At 34.8% G+C, this 24,471-nt stretch overlaps 1 long non-coding RNA gene across 5 annotated transcripts; it reads right to left on the reverse strand.

Moving 5' to 3' along the window:
- Positions 1–6,481: 6,481 nt before the first annotated feature.
- On the reverse strand, positions 6,482–23,983 carry LOC127498364 (uncharacterized). Of its 5 annotated transcripts, XR_007925863.1 has the most exons (4): positions 19,644–19,791; positions 19,137–19,520; positions 7,173–7,809; positions 6,482–6,989 (listed from the first exon to the last, which is right to left on the reverse strand). It is a non-coding gene; the product is annotated as an uncharacterized LOC127498364 (long non-coding RNA). The 5 variants fall into 5 exon arrangements; XR_007925862.1 differs by lacking the exons at positions 19,137–19,520; positions 19,644–19,791 and adding an exon at positions 23,520–23,983 and having other exon boundaries at positions 7,173–8,193; XR_007925865.1 differs by lacking the exon at positions 19,137–19,520 and having other exon boundaries at positions 7,173–8,193; positions 19,644–19,711.
- Positions 23,984–24,471: the final 488 nt, after the last annotated feature.

A 24,471-nucleotide genomic window follows, 5' to 3' on the forward strand; every position in this document is an offset into this window, starting at 1 on the left:
CTACCTAATGGAAGAAGCAAGAGCAAAAGCAGCAAACCAAACATTTTGTTTTATGAGTGTTGTAAAGAAACTCAGCAGCTATAGCTGCATGTGAGGACATCTAGTGGATTAAACATATAATGGTGGAAAACATTAGTCCCTCCTTCAAAAATTATTAAATCTAGCTGCTAAATGAAGTTGCGAGAAAGCAAGAAATGAAAGCATGTATGTCTCCATGTAGGCAGCTTACATTTTGTAGCAGTGCTTGCCCCATTCACTTATATTTTTATTTTAGGCTTTGGGTAAAATTATGATTTGTATGTGTTAGATTGTGCTGACATCCTGCTGATTATGCCAAAAATGTTAGATCGGATCTCTAGGAATACTGGATCCAGTCTCTTTACCAGATCCTGTCAGAAGACATCCCTTTTGGCTAGTATCTGAAACTGTATAAAAGTTTTGTCTGATACCCAAAACCAGTTAATAAAACTATATTTTGTCTGGTACCCAAAACTGTATTAACTAAAAGTCTTCTATCGCGATATATCAAAAAGCCTCGCCCCTTTTTGATTATATCACAGCTCGGCCAGAGCCACTGAGCTCGGTAAAGCTTTGGTTTCCTTCTAATCTCTAACCGTTTCTCCTCTATATCGCTTTAAAATACAGCATTCTGTGCAGAATTCAAATGGGTCCAATACGTTTTGTGGTCTGTGCCGACTCGCACATATGGTCCGCTCTGTGCTATCGCGTCTCTGAACCTGAGCAGACTGTGCTCGCGCTGTGGCGGTTTACATGACACTAATGTGAAAACTGACTTAATTTGTGTCAAAGGAAAGCATATTTACACTGTCTGAATCATTCCCTATTCTCTATATAGTGCACTATGTGCCATACACCATGTAGAAACTAGTAAATGTGTGAGCAAATGACTGATGTCAGCTTCAGCATCTGTAAAAGTGTAGGAGGAGGCGGGACTTCAGATTCTAGAGAGCATTTGATTGGACAGAAGATTTGATGAGAAGCTGAAGTGCGCTGTCATGTCATGAAAATCTGTGATCCATTTTAGCGGAAATGAGAGACTGTAAGTTTTGAATGCTTACATCTTCTAAATGCGAAGATTGTCATTGTTTTGAAACATACCAGCTTATTCATAACCTTAAGGCTAACATATTAATTCTAAAAGCTAAAAAACCTAAATTTTGATTTCAGGGGGACTTTAAGAAGGTTATTTTAAGAACTGTTCACTGAAAGGTTCTTTTGGAGAAATGTTTTAAATCTAGTTAAAATGGACTATTTGATCCAATATTTGTTTATACTGTTTTAATGTGTAATAGAGAATTGTGTCATTAGCTTAGCAACACTGTAACAATCAGTTGTGAGTTCACATGAAATTATCATGGAGTGTTACATTTCTGTTTGAATTAGGATGCAACTTTAGAAGACAAATGCCTTTGTAAGTAGTAAGGCAACTCACTAGGTTTTGGAACAGAGCTATAGAGTATCTAGCAGTGGTTTATCACAGGTGTGAGACGTAACAATAATTCTTAGTAGTAGGTTTTTGTATGGGAGGAACAGATTTGGTATTACTGTGTAATAGGCTGCACAGAAATAAATAGCACTATTTTCTGATGTAGGACTGACCAACGTTAAAGAGCCATGAAACTTATTGGCATCCCCCTCTATTTTAATTTTGTTCTCAAAAGCTTTTTCTGGGTATCCAGTGTCACCCATAAGATATCCCATGAATTCTAACTCTTTGCTCTTGGATTGCTTGTACCACAACAGGCGGTCATAGTCTGAGATTTCGTGGAAGCACTTAATCTCAGGAGAATCTCCATTATTTATTATCAGATCATGAGGTTTCTGGTGAACAGTCATGTCCACCTTTTCACCTGTGGAAAGAACATAAATCACAATTACAAACTTAAAGTTTTATAATTATGAAGAATATTATGACACTGAAGAATATTTTAGAATATTATAATTATGAAGAATATTAAGACTTAACCAGAAAGAATCAACATTACCTGGGACAAATGATGCCAAACTTATATATATAATGAGTTTCAGGAACATTATGAGTTTATAATAGGTGCTTTAGTAGTAGTGACAGGTCTGATGTGGATTCATCAAGTATGTAGACACCAGAATGCCATGGAGAAAGTAAGTGTGTGGAGACACTGCCCCCAGCTGACAGAAAACAAAGCTGATGCATAACATTAAAGCTGTTTGGGAAAAAAAATAATTGTGATCTTTGCAAATGTGTAAGGATGTTGTGTCTAACAGATGAGATCTCAAAAGGTTTTTGTGGGGCGCAATGCTCATTTTTAGTACTGTGCTCGTGCAGCACAGAAGTACATGCCATTGTTTTGAGTTTGCCTCAATTTTATAGAGCGAAGATATGCTTCTTTTTCTCCATCTCCACTCACTTCAAAGAGCTCTGAAAATTCTTTCTCAGTAGTTGGATCTTTATAATACACATATCCAATGAGTTTAAGATCTGAAGCACCAATCAGCTGCTGATACCACAAAATTATGAAATAGTCAGTACTGTTGTGGCTGCACTTGAGATCCAATGTGCCATTAAGATTCAACAGTAGATCAGGAGGTTTTTGGTGAACTTTACTGCTACTAATAGTTCCTGGACAAAAGGAAATTATACAATAATTATGAAATTATTCATTTTTAAATATTTATACTACTGATAGCCTATGAATTACCTGTTTGCCAGAGCAGAGAGGCAATAAGCACAATTAAAACTCTGATCATGTTGAATGAGCCCCGAATGAGACTCTGAACTCAAGTCATTTGAGGTAAAAGACAAAGGATGTGACATCAGACCTCTCAGCTAACAGGGAACATTCTCAGAACTTCAACATTCTGGCAAGGTTTTCTCAAAATTATGAACATGCTTTCAGTAACATTAACAGAAGGTTTGTTCAAAGTTATCTGGTTTTTAATATGTTCTCATAACGTTATCACAAAACTATCTATACCTTGTTCATGGATTTTTTTTTTTTTTTTCTGAAATATTTTAGTTGGACGTTCATCTTACTACTAGTTTCAAAATGTTCAGAGGACATTCTAAAGTAACAATCCCATAACGTTTGTAAAATGAAATTCCCTTACAGTCCCCATTAAAGGGGTGGTTCAGTGTTTTTTTTTTCTAGGCTTGATTGTGTTTTTGGGGCACAGTTTAACATGTCTTAATGCTTCGTTTTTTAAAAAACGCTGTATTTTTCATATATTTTACCTTTATTCTACACCTCCGTTTCCACTGCCATACGAACGGCTCGTTTGACTTCCTGCTTCTATGAAGCCACTCTCTCCGAAATACGCAATGTGCTCAGATTGGTTAGCTGGCCTAGTGTATCCAGAGCCACCGTGATTCGCTGAAGCGTCCGGAAACGCCACGCCCCTAACCATCAGTGGTTACTGGTTACGTGGGCTTTGGTGGAAATGTAAATAATGGCGTCTATATTGCTCTATCAAATTGAGCCTGAATCAGACCCAGATGAAGAGGGTCAAGCAGAACCTCTGTAATCGCGGCTTTTAAAGGACGTTTATGAATGGTATTTCATTTAGTATTTGTGTCAAAGTGTTTAGATATGCTGTCTGTTAGCTTTCAATATACGGTTTTATCCTGATTAAAGCTTTACTGTAGCCGAATACATGACTGAGTAGTAGCATTTTTGTAAAGGTATCATTTAATTTATAGTATGAACAACCGTTTGTCTATGAACATAGACGTTTGTTGGTGTTTGTTGGCGTTTGTTGGAGAAGTATGTAATAGAATTTAGCTAACTGGCTAGCGAAGCAAAAACGCATTGGTCTTTGTTTACGTCCTTGATGCAACCAAAAATAGCAACAGAACTATACGTTTAAAAGACATGTACAAACAATAAAACGTATTTACAGTTTGAAGCCAATAAACAGCAGCTTCTGCTTTTAAAGTAGGAACAGCTTCTTTCAGTAAAAGCCTTTGTGCAAATCCAGCATTGAACTCGTGTAGATTCTGGAAGCTGTCTTCAGCGCCGCATCCAGTGTAGAAAAATATCACAGATTATAATGGGTTCTATTATCTTTTGACGCATCGCTCGCGTCCGGTGTACACAACTCTTCCGCTTCCATTATACTGCACGACATGGCCTCGCCCACTTTGTTGCGTGTTTCTGTGGGTGTGTTTTGCAGGGTTTATGATGTCACCAACCCGGGAAGAAGCTCGTTGTAGTCCAAACCGGTCGTTTTTGTAGGCATTAAACTGCCATAACTTTAAAAGACAATATCTCCGTTTGCCTTGAACTTTCAGTGCTGTAACTTTGCAGATACTGTTTATGCTCAAGCAGCAACATTACACACTAACTAAAGTTAAAAAAGTGAAATCGCATTAAACCACCCCTTTAAAATTGAATCGCATTGAACCACCCCTTTGAAGTTTTTTGGCTTTTAGTATGAATATGTTTGCCTTAAGGTTATCTATAAGCTACTGTGCTCCAAAGCAATGGCAAAAATCTCATTTAGAAGATATAAGCCTTCTCTCATTTTCAGTCTATCACGCTGAAGCTGTGGCTGAAATTGGTCACTTGTTCACACAATTAGTGTTCTATATGGTGAATGGCACATAATGCACTATATAGGGGACAGGAAATGATTTAGACATTGTAAATATGCTTTCTGTTATGGCGAATTAAGTTTGGTTTCGTGTTACACGCTGTCTGCTCCTGTCCAGAGACACAATAGAACAGAGTCGGCTCAGACCACAACGCATTTAAATTCTACACAAATTAAATTAAGATTAATTAAATAAAGATTAATCATTATTAATTAACTTACAAAAGCTATGTAGTCAAGAGCAGTGAGTGATTTCCTTGTCTTTTGTGTTTGGTTAACATTAAAACACATACAGACAGCAGGAATGTTAGGCTGCTGTCACTTTAGACATAATCCAGTACACTGATACTGAACACGTGCCAATTTTTGTGTGAATTTGTCTGTTCAAGTGCAAGACTTTAAAGAGAACAATAAAGTTTACAGTGGCTACATAAATTAATTAAAAACATTAAAAAACAAAACACACCTGATACACATTGTTTGTTCTTCATTTTCTGGAAGTAGAGTTTAAAAACCTTGCTGTATTTTTGTGTAGTTAATTAAAAGAAGGTACACTGGCATCTTTCTCTGACGAAAGTGACTTGAACGCACCTGACATTGTAAGCACAACTTCCCAACTCATAAATACGAAGTTCTCAGGTAGACTTGAACGCACCATTAGGAAGAGAAACGGTTAGACAGACTTGGCCTTAGAAACAGCACTGACGAGTATAGAAGAGATACAGTACTTCAGTGGGCCTTTAACATTTGCATAACCAAGAAAAAACATTTTAAGAGGGACATTTTGAACGTTCGGAGAACATTCAGAAATAACGTTTTTACAACTTAATGGGAACATTAGCATAACAATCTTAGAACAAATTTTGTTAGCTGAACTATAGCAGATGTTTAGATGGTTAACCACATTATGTCAGATTAATTCACAAGACATAAAGACTAAAATTCAGGTGAGTCGATAATCATTTTGTGGTCAAATGTAGCCTGTCAGCAGGTTTTTGTAGAGGTGATACAACACATGTGTGGCACTGTGTAGATGCTGCACAGAAATATGTGCCAGTATCATTAAACTCAAGGTTTTTTATAGTTAAATTGCCATTATTATTTCCATTTCCATTTAGATTGAATTTGTTTTTGAATTCAGGCTCTAACTGAGGCTCTGAAAGGAGATATCCCAAAAAAACAAGCTGTCTGTCTTGGGTTTGTTTATACCACAGGATACAATTATAGCCTGAAATGCTATGGGAGCACTGCAGCACTGGAGACTCCTTAACATTCACTATCATGTCATGAGGGTTCTGACGAACTTTGTCACTGAGAGTGGAACCTACAAAAAACAACAACAAAAAATGATTGAGGCAGTTTAAGCGATGATAATGAATTTCATCTCTACAGATTAGATTTGAATTAACTGTAGTTTTTTCTGATATCATATTAGTGAACAGATTTTAGATATAAAAGAAATAACACATACCCTGAATCCAGAGTGAAGAACATAAACAGGTTGCAAAAATGAATTTGATCATAAGTTGACTCATGATGAGCCCTTATAAGAGCATTATATGTATGTTGAACAGAGTGATGTGTGCTGTTGCTAATGCCAAATGAATGAGATATGAGATTTAAGAAATATTTCCATCTTGTACAGAGGATGTTATACTGGGTTCAAATCTAAGCTACAATTACAACACTTCCCTCTGTTGTTCACTTTTCAAACTACATGTTTTTTTTCCCCCAGATTAGAAATGTAACTGAAAAATTAGAATAATTTAAAAAGGAAAATTATTTAATATCACTCTCATGCTCATACACATATTCACATATTACTTTTAATGATGCTCAGACATGTATTATGGTTTATTTATTTTTATTTTTTTATTGGGGAATGGGGACATAAAGCTTCCAAATGGGAAAATTAAAAAAATATATATTTACATTTCAGGCTGTCCATCGTACAAAGCTATTGTATGTTTGTATGGCTCCCGAAAATATGGAGCACTTTTAGGATAGTTTTATGATGCTTCTGCAATGTTTTTGTCATTGTAATTGCATGTTAATACACCAGGGTTTTTGCTGAGAAGGAAGGGAACCCACAGCACTGTGTATACTAGCAGCGCAAAAGTACACTGCACTGTCATCCGATGAAAGATTCTTTAGTTTTAAAACACAGTTTTTATTTGCATTGCCATCCAGATTTGTTTTATTTTTGAATTTATCCTCAACTGTTTCACTAGAGCCCACAAGGTATCCAAGGAGCTCCAACCCTTTGCCACGTGTTTGTTTGTACCAGAGCATGACATTGTAAGAAGATGAACTATGAGAACAGTGGAGCTCTTCTGATTGTCCAGGAAATTTGATCAGATCATTTTCAGCCTGATGCACATCTTGACTGTTTGAAATACCTGTTATAAAAGTGAAAATATGTAAATAACTTCAAACAGTTCTGTTTATTCATTTAGCATCTTGATTTATTAAATAATCATTTATTTATATAATGTATTCAAATAATTATTAATTTTTCGAATAGTGATAAAACCCATAATTTCACAAACAATTTGAAGAGTGTGAATAGTCATATTTTGTACCTGAGAGACAGAAGAGAAAAGCAACACTGATGAGAGTCCTGATCATGTTGACTTCAATGTTCAGAAAAGAGATGTGTGTGTGGACAAACCTTCACCATCACCTTCCCCTCATTACCTTATAGAGAGAACAGAGAGTTTGTTTTGAGTGTAACAGTCGTAGGCTAAGTTAGTACAAGAAAGGTTGTATGGTTAACACCACCTCCTGCTGTGTGTCAAATTTCACCTTTGCTACATATCCTAAAGCTGGATTTCTAAAGGAATAGCTTAGAAAAGTTTAAAATTCTGTTATCAGTTACTAACCTGCATGGCGTTCCAAGTCTGTATAAGTGTACAGAATGTTTTCCAAGTCTTCTGAAGCCATAAAATAAACAGTTATGAACTGTAATTATTACAATATTAACCTTTAAATTATACAGTGTTGAATTGTAAAATAGACTAAGTGCTGTCCTATAAAACCTAAAACTAAGCTACCATATTTTTACGGTAAAGTTCTGGCAACCACAGCTGCCTTTTTTTACTGTAAATTTCATGGGAATTTTTTTTTTTTTTTTTTACAGTGTGTTAATGTCATACAAAAATACTTTAGGATCTAAATCTTTCTATAAGGCTGCATTGTGATGTTGAGCATGAGTGTCACCTGTCTGTGTGATCTTTAATATCACTTCTCATGACATTAAAAAGGTTTTTGTACATCTGTGAAGTGATTCTGCTGCACTGTGTTCACTCACTGCACACAAATACAGCGCACTGTCATGAGACTCCAGATTGATCACAGTAAGAAAACCCTTCTCTGCAGATTCATGATTGACTGAATATTTTTCTTTGTTGAGTTTTCCAAATTCCTTGGTGCCAAAACTTGTTGTGTACACTATGAGCTCCATAGTTTGTCCTTGATGCTGAATGAACCAGTACATTCTGTCATAATCAACACCTTTTGTGTGACTGCAATTTAGAGTGGCATTATCCTTAAGAGGTAACATTATGGATGGAGACTGTGTAATATCATTTACATCAGCAAAACCTGGCAAAACAGAGAGAAGTATGCAATGACATCTGTACAACTGATCAAGAAATTTTTACAGTTAACATAAATGCAATTCAAATATGATTTAAATGCTCGTTTATCAATCAGATTGTCAAATACCTGAGCTCCACTGAAGTGATATTATCAAATAAACTACAACTGGGTTCATCTTGCCACTTGGTTTCAAAACGATGCCAAACTTGAAGGAGGAATGTAAGATTTTTTTTTCTGATGTGTCAACGCAGTGTGTGACAACTCTCATTTGCTGTCACTAAACAAAAGAGGTGTGACCACTGCCTCTAGGGTATCAATACATCATACGACGTGTAGAGGTGAAAGTTCTGGGTTGTGTTCAAAACCAACAAGTAAAGCAGCACAGCAAATTTTGGTATGTGTGTGCAAAGGGTTTAGATGCAAGTTCCAGGAGTTGGATAAATCTGGTAACACTTTACTTACTTCAGCATGCGCTCACTTATGTTAATTAATGCATTAATTATGAAACATGTAGTTAAGGCTGCAGTTATTCATGCATGAATCCATAGGATTCCAGTCGTAGTTAAGGATAGCTCTTCATTGGGTCATGATTAGTTCAAATTTTTACTAATCATGAGTTAATGTTGAAGTATTAATTCAGGTATTGGTACATGACTATCCATGTACCTTTATTGTAAAGTGTTACCATAAATCTTTTATGAAATAGTTGCAAAGAGGAAGTCAATGGAAAGTGAATGGCTGGAAACAGTTTAAGGGACATTTCATCCAAAAATGTAAATTCTGTCATCAGTTCTGTCATTCTGTCATTCAGTCTGAGGGTGTTGATAGTCAGAGTCACATTATTTCTTCCATCTACACTCAATTTGAAAAAAATGTTTAAGCCCCAATGTTTACGAGTTGGGGCGTGTCAGTGAGAAACGTGGTGGAATAACACAATATTTATAGGTATTTAGCAGTGACGTTGTCAGGCTTTTTCATTTACAACAAATTAAGCTAATTACTTGCACAAAATATAATGGCATTGTAATATAAAAACACAGCAAAACATCCAGTGTTAAATTAACACTTCCAGTGTCACCCGGTGTTTATATAATCCGGTGTGGATTATATAAACACTGGCAATGTTAATTTAACACTAACAGTGTTCATTTAACACTGGAGGTTTTACTGTGAATATAAAATATAATGATAAAGTTAACAGTGGCTTCATAAAATAATTAAAAACATTAAAAAACAAAATACACCTGATGCACATTGTTCTTCATTTTCTGGAAGGAGAGTTTAAAAACCTTGCTGTATTTTTGTCTAGTTAATTAAAGTGCCTCTATTATGGATTTTTGAAAATTACCTTTAATGTAGCTGTATGCGAATGTAAACAGACCGCAAAGTTGTAAAGCTGAAAGTGCATCATAAATAAAGTACACCGGCATCTTGCTCCGACGAAAGTGACTTGACACCTAACGTCATAAACACGACTTCCCAACTCATAAATACAAAGTTCCCATGACTTGAATGCTCCATTAGGAAGAGAAACAGACAGACTCGCCTGTCAGCACTGACGAGTATAGAAGAGATACTTCAGTGGGCCTTTAACATTTGCATAACCAAGAAAAAACATTTTAAAAGGGACATTTTGAACATTCTGAGAACATTCAGAAATAACATTTTCACAACTTAATGGGAACATTAGCATAACATTCTTAGAACAAATTTTGTTAGCTGAACTATAGCAGATGTTTAGATGGTTAACCACATTATGTCAGATTAATTCACAAGACATAAAGACTAAAATTCAGGTGAGTCGATAATCATTTTGTGGTCAAATGTAGCTTGTCAGCAGGTTTTTGTAGAGGTGATACAACACGTGTGGCACTGTGTAGATGCTGCACAGAAATATGTGCCAGTATCATTAAACTCAAGGTTTTTTATAGTTAAATTGCCATTATTATTTCTATTTCCATTTAGATTGAATTTTTTTTCGAATTCAGGCTCTAACTGAGGCTCTGAACCAAGGAGATATCCCAAAAAATCAAGCTGTCTGTCTTGGGTTTGTTTGTACCACAGGATACGATTATAGCTTGAAATGCTATGGGAGCACTGCAGCACTGGAGACTCCTTAACATTCACTATCATGTCATGAGGGTTCTGACGAACTTTGTCACTGAGAGTGGAACCTACAAAAAACAACAACAAAAAATGATTGAGGCAGTTTAAGTGATGATAATGAATTTCATCTCAACAGATTGGATTTGGAATTAACTGTAGTTTTTTCTGATATCATATTAGTGAACAGATTTTAGATATAAAAGAAATAACACATACCCTGAATCCAGAGTGAACAACATAAACAGGTTGCAAAAATGAATTTGATCATAAGTTGACTCATGATGAGCCCTTATAAGAGCATTATATGTATGTTGAACAGAGTGATGTGTGCTGTTGCTAATGCCAAATGAATCAGATACGAGATTTAAGAAATGTTTCCATCTTGTACAGAGGATGTCATACTGAGTTCAAATCTATGCTACATGTACACACAATTACAACACTTCCCTCTGTTGTTCACATTTCAAACTACATGTTTTTTCCCCCAGATTAGAAATGCAACTGAAAAATTAGAATAATTTAAAAAGGAAAATTATTTAATATCACTCTCATGCTCATACACATATTCACATATTACTTTTAATGATGCTCAGACATGTATTATGATTTTTTTTTTTTTTTTTTTTTTTTTTTTTTTAATTGGGGAATGGGGACATAAAGCTCCCAAATGGGAAAATAAAAAAAAAAGATTTACATTTCAGGCTGTCCATCGTACAAAGTTATTGTATGTTTGTATGGCTCCCGAAAATATGGAGCACTTTTAGGATAGTTTTATGATGCTTCTGCACTGTTTTTGTCATTGTAACTGCATGTTAATACACCAGGGTTTTTGCTAAGAAGGAAGGGAACCCACAGCACTGTGTATACTAGCAGCGCAAAAGTACACTGCACTGTCATCCGATGAAAGCTTCTTTAGTTTTAAAACACAGTTTTTATTTGCATTGCCATCCAGATTTATTTTATTTTTGAATTTATCCTCAACTGTTTCACTAGAGCCCACAAGGTATCCAAGGAGCTCCAACCCTTTGCCACGTGTTTGTTTGTACCAGAGCATGACATTGTAAGAAGATGAACTATGAGAACAGTGGAGCTCTTCTGATTGTCCAGGAAATTTGATCAGATCAGTTTCATCCTGATGGACATCTTGACTGTTTGAAATACCTGTTATAAAAGTGAAAATATGTAAATAACTTCAAACAGTTCTGTTATTCATTTATTATCTTGATTTATTAAATAATCATTTATTTATATAATGTATTAAAATAATTATTAATTTTTGGAATAGTGATAAAACCCATAATTTCACAAACAATTTGAAGGGTGTGAATAGTTAAATATTTTGTACCTGAGAGACAGAAGAGAAAAGCAGCACTGATGAGAGTCCTGATCATGTTGACTTCAATGTTCAGAAAAGAGATGTGTGTGTGGACAAACCTTCACCATCACCTTCCCCTCATTACCTTACAGAGAGAACATAGAATTCATTTTGAGTGTAACAGTCATAGGCTAAGTTAGTACAAGAAAGCTTGAATGGTTAACACCACCTTCTGCTGTCCATGTGTCAAATTTCAGCTTTGCTACATATCCTAAAGCTGGATTTCTAAAGGAATAGTTTAAAATTCTGCTATCAATTACTCACCCGCATGACATTCCAAGTCTGTATAAGTGTACAGAATGTTCATGCTGCTCTTTGCCATATGAAAGTACATAGTATAGAGGAAAAAAGGGACAAAATATTTTCCTAGTCTTCTGAAGCCATATACTGTAAAAAAAAATAAATAAATAAAAAAAAAAATCCCCTTGAAATTTACAGTAAAAAAACGGCAGCTGTGGTTGCCAGAACTTTACCGTAAAAAATACGGTAGCAACATCTTTGGTTTTATAGGACAGCTCTTAGTCTATTTTACAATTCAACACTGTATAATTTAAAGGTTAATATTGTAATAATTACAGTTCATAACTGTTTATTTTACACACTGTAAAAAAAAATTCTGTTAAATTTACAGTAAAAAAAACGTATTTCATTAACTGATATAATGTTAATTTACCAACCTATTGAAGTACTAATATCTGTTTTGCACCTTTGTAATACACTGACAACCACCAAACTCAGTGGCGATGAGAGTCACATGACGAATCAAAGCTCATCACAAGCAGCTTTTCCAAAAGCTGAGAAAGACAATACTAATATATAGAAGGTGCACACAGTGTCATTCACACAAACACTAAACACCATCATGGTAACAGACATGAAATTTTAAAAATGCAATAAACATTAATTTAACAACATTAGATGTAACATAAAACCCTAATGTACATAACTGATTAGAAAAAAAATAAGAAAAACTAAGGAGAAACAGAGTTATTTCAACGAAAATACATCAGATGTGAAGTGTCACGTAGGGAATTGTGGGAATGTCAATTTACTTTTTTTTTTTTTTTACTGTAAATTATACAATGACTTGTTATTTTTCACTTCCATAAACTGTCAATTTAATGGTATTTTACCGTAAAATTGCATTAAATGTACCATAAGATCTATTACAGTTATTTATCGTATATAGTACGGAAACTTACTGTAAACCGATTAACTGTTTTTCACCGTAGCATTTTTACAGTCTTTTACCGTTAAAATCATTTTACAGTGTACAGTATAGCTTTAAGTAAGGAAAAGACAGAAACAGTTTTTATTCACTGATAGTTTTCCTTTCCATCGTAGCTCTTAAATCTTGTTTACACTTATGTGCATATTTGAAATTCATGTGTAATGACTTGCTGCACCCATTGGCGGCAATGATGTTAAAAGGCATTGGTTCTCGTGTCTGCACCAAGTTTGAAAAGTGTTAACAGGTATACCATGGGAATATTGTGATGATTTATGAAATTAATGAATGATGTATTGTCAATGTGCAGTCATTAAAAGTTGATCCTGGAACAATATTCCAATCAACCAATCAGATTTGAGAAATTGGTTTAGAGTTAATGTCAAGTTTAGGCTTACCTCAAAGGTTAAAGTCTTCCACATGATTCTTGTTTATATAATTTCCCTCTGATTTTGCCAAGGAAGACATGTTCCTGGATCAACATATTTTTTTAAACAACATTCCTGTCTGAAAATTTAGTCCCTACCCCTGAACCTAACCCTACCCATGAGTTATCCCTACAATGATATTGTAATGATAGCTGAATAACAGTGATGTAGAAGCACCTAACCCTAGTTGTAAGCCTAAACTTGACATAAATTGTTAACTTGTCCGACAAATCTGATTAGTTTATTGGAATGTTGTTCCAGGATCAACAAAGATGTTTATCCAGGAACATGTTGCACTTGGTGAAATCACGTTCACCAAAATCACGCCAATCTGTGAGGCATGTTGTAAAGAAAACGTATTCAGATTTTGATATAAATTTGACTGGTTTTAACATATAACATGTCAAAAAGAATGTGCTGAAAAAGATTTAAACTTAGTGTTAATGTCATACAAAAATACTTTAGGATCTAAATCTTTCTATAAGGCTGCATTGTGATGTTGAGCATGAGTGTCACCTGTCTGTGTGATCTTTAATATCACTTCTCATGACATTAAAAAGGTTTTTGTACATCTGTGAAGTGATTCTGCTGCACTGTGTTCACTCACTGCACACAAATACAGCGCACTGTCATGAGACTCCAGATTGATCACAGTAAGAAAACCCTTCTCTGCAGATTCATGATTGACTGAATATTTTTCTTTGTTGAGCTTTCCAAATTCCTTTGTGCCATAACTTGTTGTGTACACTATGAGCTCCATTGTCTGTCCTTGATGCTGAATGAACCAGTACATTCTGTCATAAGTAGCATCTTTTGTGTGACTGCAATTTAGAGTGGCATTATCCTTAAGAGGTAACATTATTGTTGGAGACTGTGTAATATCATTTACATCAGCAAAACCTGGCAAAAAAGAAAGAAGTATGCAATGACATCTGTACTACTGATCAAGAAATTTTAACAGTTAACATAAATGCAATTCAAATATGATATAAATGCTCGATTTCAATCAGATTGTCAAATACCTGAGCTCCACTGAAGTGATATTATCAAATAAACTACAACTGGGTTCATCTTGCCACTTGGTTTCAAAACGATGCCAAACTTGAAGGAGGAATATAAGATTTTTTTTTCTGATGTGTCAACGCAGTGTGTGACAACTCTCATTGGCTGTCACTAAACAAAAGAGGTGTGACCACTGCCGTATCAATACATCATACGACGTGTAGAGGAGTTCTGGGTTGTGTTCAAAACCAACAAGTAAAGCAGCACAGCAAATTTTGGTATGTGTGTGCAAAGGGTTTAGATGCAAGTTCCAGCAGTTGGATAAATCTGGTAACACTTTACTTACTTCAGCATGCACTCACTTATGTTAATTAATGCATTAACTATGAAACATGTAGTTAAGGCTGCTGTTATTAATGCATGAATCCATAGGACTCCAGTCGTAGTTAAGGATAGCTCTTCATTGGGTCATGATTAGTTCATATATTTACTAATCATGAGTTAATGTTGAAGTAAGTATTAATTCAGGTATTGGTACATGACTATTCATGTACCTTTATTGTAAAGTGTTACCATAAATCTTTTATGAAATAGTTGCAAAGAGGAAGTCAATGGAAAGTGAATGGCTGGAAACAGTTTAAGGGACATTTCATCCAAAAATGTAAATTCTGTCATCAGTTCTGTCATTCTGTCGTTCAGTCTGAGGGTGTTGATAGTCAGAGTCACATTATTTCTTCCATCTACACTCAATTTGAAAAAAATGTTTAAGCCATTTAGCAGTGACATTGTCATGCTTTTTCATTTACAACAAATTAGGCTAATTACTTGCACAAAATATAATGGCATTGTAATATAAAAACACAGCAAAACATCCAGTGTTAAATGAACACTTCCAGTGTCACCCGGTGTTTATATAATCCGGTGTGGATTATATAAACACTGGCAATGTTAATTTAACACTAACAGTGTTAATTTAACACTGGAGGTTTTACTGTGAATATAATATGTAATGATAAAGTTAACAGTGGCTTCATAAAATAATTAAAAACATTAAAAAACAAAATACACCTGATGCACATTATTCTTCATTTTCTGGAAGGAGAGTTTAAAAAGCTTGCTGTATTTTTGTCTAGTTAATTAAAGTGCCTCTATTATGGATTTTTGAAAATTACCTTTAATGTAGCTGTATGCGAATGTAAACAGACCGCAAAGTTGTAAAGCTGAAAGTGCATCATAAATAAAGTACACCGGCATCTTGCTCCGACGAAAGTGACTTGACACCTGACGTCATAAACACGACTTCCCAACTCATAAATACAAAGTTCCCATGACTTGAATGCTCCATTAGGAAGAGAAACAGACAGACTCGCCTGTCAGCACTGACGAGTATAGAAGAGATACTTCAGTGGGCCTTTAACATTTGCATAACCAAGAAAACATTTTAAAAGGGACATTTTGAACATTCCGAGAACATTCAGAAATAACATTTTCACAACTTAATGGGAACATTAGCATAACATTCTTAGAACAAATTTTGTTAGCTGAACTATAGCAGATGTTTAGATGGTTAACCACATTATGTCAGATTAATTCACAAGACATAAAGACTAAAATTCAGGTGAGTCGATAATCATTTTGTGGTCAAATGTAACCTGTCAGCAGGTTTTTGTACAGGTGATACAACACATGTGTGGCACTGTGTAGATGCTGCGCAGAAATATGTGCCAGTATCATTAAACTCAAGGTTTTTTATAGTTAAATTGCCATTATTATTTCCATTTCCATTTAGATTGATTTTTTTTTCGAATTCAGGCTCTAACTGAGACTGTGAACCAAAGATATATCCCAAAAGAACAAGCTGTCTGTCTTGGGTTTGTTTATACCACAGGATACAATCATAGCCTGAAATGCTATGGGAGCACTGCAGCACTGGAGACTCCTTAACATTCACTATCATGTCATGAGGGTTCTGACGAACTTTGTCACTGAGAGTGGAACCTACAAAAAACAACAACAAAAAATGATTGAGGCAGTTTAAGCGATGATAATGAATTTCATCTCTATAGATTAGATTTGGAATTAACTGTAGTTTTTTCTGATATCATATTAGTGAACAGATTTTAGATATAAAAGAAATAACACATACCCTGAATCCAGAGTGAAGAACATAAACAGGTTGCAAAAATGAATTTGATCATAAGTTGACTCATGATGAGCCCTTATAAGAGCATTATATGTATGTTGAACAGAGTGATGTGTGCTGTTGCTAATGCCAAATGAATGAGATATGAGATTTAAGAAATATTTCCATCTTGTACAGAGGATGTCATACTGGGTTCAAATCTATGCTACATGTACACACAATTACAACACTTCCCTCTGTTGTTCACATTTCAAACTACATGTTTTTTCCCCCAGATTAGAAATGCAACTGAAAAATTAGAATAATTTAAAAAGGAAAATTATTTAATATCACTCTCATGCTCATACACATATTCACATATTACTTTTAATGATGCTCAGACATGTATTATGATTTTTTTTTTTTTTTTTTTTTTTTTTTTTTATTGGGGAATGGGGATATAAAGCTCCCAAATGGGAAAATTAAAAAAAAAAGATTTACATTTCAGGCTGTCCATCGTACAAAGTTATTGTATGTTTGTATGGCTTCTGAAAATATGGAGCACTTTTAGGATAGTTTTATGATGCTTCTGCACTGTTTTTGTCATTGTAACTGCATGTTAATACACCAGGGTTTTTGCTGAGAAGGAAGGGAACCCACAGCACTGTGTATACTAGCAGCGCAAAAGTACACTGCACTGTCATCCGATGAAAGATTCTTTAGTTTTAAAACACAGTTTTTATATGCATTGCCATCCAGATTTGTTTTATTTTTGAATTTATCCTCAACTGTTTCACTAGAGCCCACAAGGTATCCAAGGAGCTCCAACCCTTTGCCACGTGTTTGTTTGTACCAGAGCATGACATTGTAAGAAGATGAACTATGAGAACAGTGGAGCTCTTCTGATTGTCCAGGAAATTTGATCAGATCAGTTTCAGCCTGATGCACATCTTGACTGTTTGAAATACCTGTTATAAAAGTGAAAATATGTATGAAAAACTTCAAACAGTTCTGTTTATTCATTTAGCATCTTGATTTATTAAATAATCATTTATTTATATAATGTATTCAAATAATTATTAATTTTTGGAATAGTGATAAAACCCATAATTTCACAAACAATTTGAAGGGTGTGAATAGTCATATTTTGTACCTGAGAAACAGAAGAGAAAAGCAACGCTGATGAGAGTCCTGATCATGTTGACTTCAATGTTCAGAAAAGAGATGTGTGTGTGGACAAACCTTCACCATCACCTTCCCCTCATTACCTTATAGAGAGAACAGAGAGTTTGTTTTGAGTGTAACAGTCGTAGGCTAAGTTAGTACAAGAAAGGTTGTATGGTTAACACCACCTCCTTCTGTTCATGTGTCAAATTTCAGCTTTGCTACATATCCTAAAGCTGGATTTCTAAAGGAATAGTTTAGAAAAGTTTAAAATTCTGTTATCAGTTACTAACCTGCATGACGTTCCAAGTCTGTATAAGTGTACAGAATGTTCATGCTGCTCTTTGCCATATGAAAGCACAGTTACTAGAGGAAAAAAGAACAAAAAGTCTTCTGAAGCCATACAGTATAGCTTTGAGTAAGGAAAGGTCAGAAACAGTTTTCTGACTTTTCTCGATTTCCCTCTGATTTTGCCAAGGACATGACATGTTCCTGGATCTACATATTTTGTTGACCCTGGAACAACATTTCTGTCTGAAAATGTAGTCCCTACCCCTAAACCTAACCCTACCCATGAGTTATCCCTAAAATTATATTGTAATAGGTGAATAACACTGTTATAGAAGCACCTAACCCTAGTTGTAAGCCTAAACTTGACATTAAAGCCTGTCCCTCAAATCTGATTGGTTGATTGGAATGTTGTTCCAGGATCAACAAAGATGTTTATCCAGGAACATATTGTTCCTGATGAATTCTGTCATCAATTCTGTCATTCTGTCATTCAGTCTGAGTGTTGATAATCAGAGTCACATTATTTCTTCCATCTCCACTCAATTTGAAAAGTGTTAACAGGTATAACATACGAATATTGTGTTGATTTATGAAATTAATAAATGATGTATTGTCAATGTGCAGTCATTAAAGTTCATCCTGGAACAATATTCCAATCAACCAATCAGATTTGAGAGATTGGTTTAAGGTTAATGTCAAGTTTAGGCTTACCTCAAAGGTTAGTCTTTCACATGATTCTTGTTCACTTATAATTTCCCTCTGATTTTGCCAAGGAAGACATGTTCCTGGATCAACATATTTTGAACAACATTTCTGTCCGAAAGTTTAGTCTTAACCCTGTCCTTATCCCTAAACCAGAGTGTTATCCCTAAAATCAGAGGGAAATGATAGCTGAATAACAGTGATGTAGAAGCACCTAACCCTTGTTGTAAGCCTAAACTTGACATAAAGTGTTAACTTGTCCCTCAAATCTGATTGGATTGATTGATTGGAATGTTGCACTTGGTGAAATCACGTTCACCAAAATCATGCCAATCTGTGAGGCATGTTGTAAAGAAAATGTATTCAGATTTTGAAGTGGATTTCAATTTGGCTGGTTTTGTGGTTTTGACATAGAATGTGTCAAATGTGCTGAAAAAGATTTAAACTTAGTGTTAATGTCATACAAAAATACTTTAGGATCTAAATCTTTCTATAAGGCTGCATTGTGATGTTGAGCATGAGTGCCACCTGTCTGTGTGATCTTTTATATCACTTCTCATGACATTAAAAAGGTTTTTGTACATCTGTGAAGTGATTCTGCTGCACTGTGTTCACTCACTGCACACAAATACAGCGCACTGTCCTGAGACTCCAGATTGATCACAGTAAGAAAACCCTTCTCTGCAGATTCATGATTGACTGAATATTTTTCTTTGTTGAGTTTTCCAAATTCCTTGCTGCCATAACTTGTTGTGTACACTATGAGCTCCATAGTTTGTCCTTGATGCTGAATGAACCAGTACATTGTGTCATAAGTAGCACTTTTCGTGTGACTGCAAGTCAGAGTGGCATTATCCTTAAGAGGTAACATTATTGTTGGAGACTGTGTAATATCATTTACTTCAGCAAAACCTGGCAAAACAGAGAGAAGTATGCAATGACATCTGTACAACTGATCAAGAAATTTTAACAGTTAACATAAATGCACTTCAAATATGATTTAAATGCTCATTTATCAATCAGATTGTCAAATACCTGAGCTCCACTGAAGTGATATTATCAAATAAACTACAACTGGGTTCATCTTGCCACTTGGTTTCAAAACAATGCCAAACTTGAAGCAGGAATATAAGATTTTTTTTTTTGCTGTCACTAAACAGAAGAGGTGTGACCGCTGCCTCTAGGGTATCAATACATCATATGACGTGTAGAGATGAAGTTCTGGGTTGTGTTCAAAACCAACAAGTAAAGCAGCACAACAAATTTTGGAATGTGTGTGCAAACAGTTTAGATGCAAGTTCCAGCAGTTGTATAAATCTGGTAACACCTTAATTAATGCATTAATTATGAAACATGTTCTAACATGTAGTTAAGGCTGCTGTTCATGCATGAATCCATAGGACTCCAGTCGTAGTTAAGGATAGCTCTTCATTGGTTCATGATTAGTTAATATCTTCATTAATAATGGGTTCATGTTGAAGTAAGTATTAATTCAGGTATTAGTACATGATTATTCATGTATCTTTATTGTAAAGTGTTACCATAAATCTTTTATGAAATAGTTGAAAATTGAATCTTTTATGAAATAGTTGCAAAGAGAAAGTCAATGGAAAATGAATGGCTGGTAAAAGTTAAAGGGACATTTCATCCAAAAATGTAAATTCTGTCATCAATTCTGTCATTCTGTGTTGATAATCAGAGTCACATTATTTCTTCCATCTCCACTCAATTTGAAAAGTGTTAACAGGTATACCATAGGAATATTGTGTTGATTTATGAAATTAATAAATGATGTATTGTCAATGTGCAGTCATTAAAAGTTCATCCTGGAATGAGATTCCAATCAACCAATCAGATTTGAGAGATTGGTTTACAGTTAATGTCAAGTTTAGGCTTACCTCAAAGGTTAAAGGCTTCCACACGATTCTTGTTCACTTATAATTTCCCTCTGATTTTGCCAAGGAAGACATGTTCCTGGATCAACATTTTTTGAACAACATTTCTGTCCGAAAGTTTAGTCTTAACCCTGTCCTTACCCCTAAACCTAACACTACCCATAAGTTATCCCTAAAATCAGAGGGAAATGATAGCTGAATAACAGTGATGTAGAAGCACCTAACCCTTGTTGTCCGACAAATCTGATTGGATTGATTGATTGGAATGTTGTTCCAGGATCAACAAAGATGTTGATCCAGTAACATGCTGCACTTGGTGAAATCACATTTACCAAAATCATGACAACCTGTGAGGCATATTGTAAAAAAAAAAAAAAAAAAAAAAAAAAACAATGTATTCATATTTTGTTATTAATTTGGTTGGTTTTGACATAGAACGTGTCAAAAGGAACGTGCTGAAAAAGATTTAAACTTAGTGTTAATGTCATACAAAAATACATTAGAATCTAAATCATTCAATAAGGCTGCATTGTGATGTTGAGCATGAGTGCCACCTGTCTGTGTGATCATTTATATAACTTCTCATGACAGATTAAAAAAGGGGGGTTTTTGTACATCTGTGAAGTGATTCTCCTGCACTGTGTTGATCCACTGCACACAAATACAGCGCACTGTCATGAGACTCCAGACTGATCACAGTAAGAAAACCCTTCTGTGGAGATTCATGATTGACTGAATATTTTTCTTTGTTGAGTTTTCCAAATTCCTTTGTGCCAAAACTTGTTGTGTACACTATGAGCTCCATTGTCTGTCCTTGATGCTGAATGAACCAGTACATTCTGTTGTAATTAGCATCTTTTGTGTGACTGCAAGTCAGAGTGGCATTATCCTTAAGAGGTAACATTATTGTTGGAGACTGTGTAATATCATTTACTTCAGCAAAACCTGGCAAAACAGAGAGAAGTATGCAATGACATCTGTACAACTGATCAAGAAATTTTAACAGTTAACATAAATGCACTTCAAATATGATTTAAATGTTTGTTTATCAATCAGATTGTCAAATACCTGAGCTCCACTGAAGTGATATTATCAAATAAACTGCAACTGGGTTCATCTTGCCACTTGGTTTCAAAACAATGCCAAACTTGAAGCAGGAATATAAGATTTTTTTTTTTTGCTGTCACTAAACAGAAGATGTGTGACCACTGCCTCTAGGGTATCAATACATCATATGACGTGTAGAGATGAAGTTCTGGGTTGTGTTCAAAACCAACAAGTAAAGCAGCACAACAAATTTTGGAATGTGTGTGCAAACAGTTTAGATGCAAGTTCCAGCAGTTGTATAAATCTGGTAACACCTTAATTAATGCATTAATTATGAAACATGTTCTAACATGTAGTTAAGGCTGCTGTTCATGTATGAATCCATAGGACTCCAGTCGTAGTTAAGGATAGCTCTTCATTGGTTCATGATTAGTTAATATCTTCATTAATCATGGGTTCATGTTGAAGTAAGTATTAATTCAGGTATTAGTACATGATTATTCATGTATCTTTATTGTAAAGTGTTACCATAAATCTTTTATGAAATAGTTGAAAATTGAATCTTTTATGAAATAGTTGCAAAGAGAAAGTCAATGGAAAATGAATGGCTGGTAAAAGTTAAAGGGACATTTCATCCAAAAATGTAAATTCTGTCATCAATTCTGTCATTCTGTGTTGATAATCAGAGTCACATTATTTCTTCCATCTCCACTCAATTTGAAAAGTGTTAACAGGTATACCATAGGAACATTGTGTTGATTTATGAAATTAATAAATGATGTATTGTCAATGTGCAGTCATTAAAAGTTCATCCTGGAATGAGATTCCAATCAACCAATCAGATTTGAGAGATTGGTTTACAGTTAATGTCAAGTTTAGGCTTACCTCAAAGGTTAAAGGCTTCCACACGATTCTTGTTCACTTATAATTTCCCTCTGATTTTGCCAAGGAAGACATGTTCCTGGATCAACATTTTTTGAACATTTCTGTCCGAAAGTTTAGTCTTAACCCTGTCCCTACCCCTAAACCTAACACTACCCATTAGTTATCCCTAAAATCAGAGGGAAATGATAGCTGAATAACAGTGATGTAGAAGCACCTAAGCCTTGTTGTAAGCCTAAACTTGACATAAAGTGTTAACTTGTCCGACAAATCTGATTGGATTGATTGATTGGAATGTTGTTCCAGGATCAACAAAGATGTTGATCCAGTAACATGCTGCACTTGGTGAAATCACATTTACCAAAATCATGACAACCTGTGAGGCATGTTGTAAAAAAAAACAAAAAAACAATGTATTCATATTTTGTTATTAATTTGGTTGGTTTTGACATAGAACGTGTCAAAAGGAACGTGCTGAAAAAGATTTAAACTTAGTGTTAATGTCAAACAAAAATACATTAGAATCTAAATCATTCTATAAGGCTGCATTGTGATGTTGAGCATGAGTGCCACCTGTCTGTGTGATCATTTATATCACTTCTCATGACAGATTAAAAAAGGGGGGTTTTTGTACATCAGTGAAGTGATTCTCCTGCACTGTGTTTACTCACTGCACACAAATACAGCGCACTGTCATGAGACTCCAGACTGATCACAGTAAGAAAACCCTTCTCTGCAGATTCATGATTGACTGAATATTTTTCTTTGTTGAGTTTTCCAAATTCCATTGTGCCAAAACTTGTTGTGTACACTATGAGCTCCATTGTCTGTCCTTGATGCTGAATGAACCAGTACATTCTGTTGTAATTAGCATCTTTTGTGTGACTGCAAGTCAGAGTGGCATTATCCTTAAGAGGTAACATTATGGTTGGAGACTGTGTAATATCATTTACTTCAGCAAAACCTGGCAAAAGAGAGAGAAGTATGCAATGAAATCTCTATAACTGATCAAGAAATTTTAACAGTTAACATAAATGCAATTCAAATATGATTTAAATGCTCGTTTATCAATCAGATTGTCAAATACCTGAGCTCCACTGAAGTGATATTATCAAATAAACTACAACTGGGTTCATCTTGCCACTTGGTTTCAAAACGATGCCAAACTTGAAGGAGGAATATAAGAATTTTTTATTTTATTTTTTTTTGACAACTCTCATTTGCTGTCACTAAACAAAAGAGGTGTGACCACTGCCTGTAGGATATCAATACATCATACGACGTGTAGAGGTGAAAGTTCTGGGTTGTGTTCAAAACCAACAAGTAAAGCAGCACAGCAAATTTTGGTATGTGGGTGCAAACAGTTTAGATGCAAGTTCCAGCAGTTGGATAAATCTGGTAACACTTAACTTACTTCAGCATGCACTCACTTATGTTAATTAATGCATTAACTATGAAACATGTAGTTAAGGCTGCTGTTATTAATGAGTGAATCCATAGGACTCCAGTCGTAGTTAAGGATAGCTCTTCAATGGTTCATGATTAGTTAATATCTTCATTAATCATGAGTTAAATATTAATTCAGGTTTTAGTCCATGATTATTCATGTACCTTTATTGTAGTGTTACCAAAAATCTTTTTATGAAATAGTCAATGGAAAGTGAATGGACATTTCATCCAAAAATGTAAGTTTTGTCATTATTTGCTCACCCTCATATCATTCCAAACCTTTATGACTTTCTTTCTTCTACAAAAACAAAACATTGTATATTCATTAAGCAAAAGCCATCAATTTTCACTGAATTTATATCCCAAATAATATAAATGCACCCAATAATGATGATTTGATTGCTGTGTGATTTTGGTAGATAAAGTGCTCAGAGTTTTGCATTTTAATTCTGAGTTGTTATTGAGCAATGCAGTAACATTTCAAAGCTGTTAGTGGAACATAATTTGCACATAAATTTAATCAAGAGCTCCTCCAAGTGTTTACAGTAACTATTACATCTTGACTGCTTGATTAACAAAGCCCATGTATC

This window comes from Ctenopharyngodon idella, chromosome 17, assembly GCF_019924925.1.
Source record: "Ctenopharyngodon idella isolate HZGC_01 chromosome 17, HZGC01, whole genome shotgun sequence".
In the NCBI taxonomy this organism is placed as follows: Eukaryota; Metazoa; Chordata; class Actinopteri; order Cypriniformes; family Xenocyprididae; genus Ctenopharyngodon; species Ctenopharyngodon idella.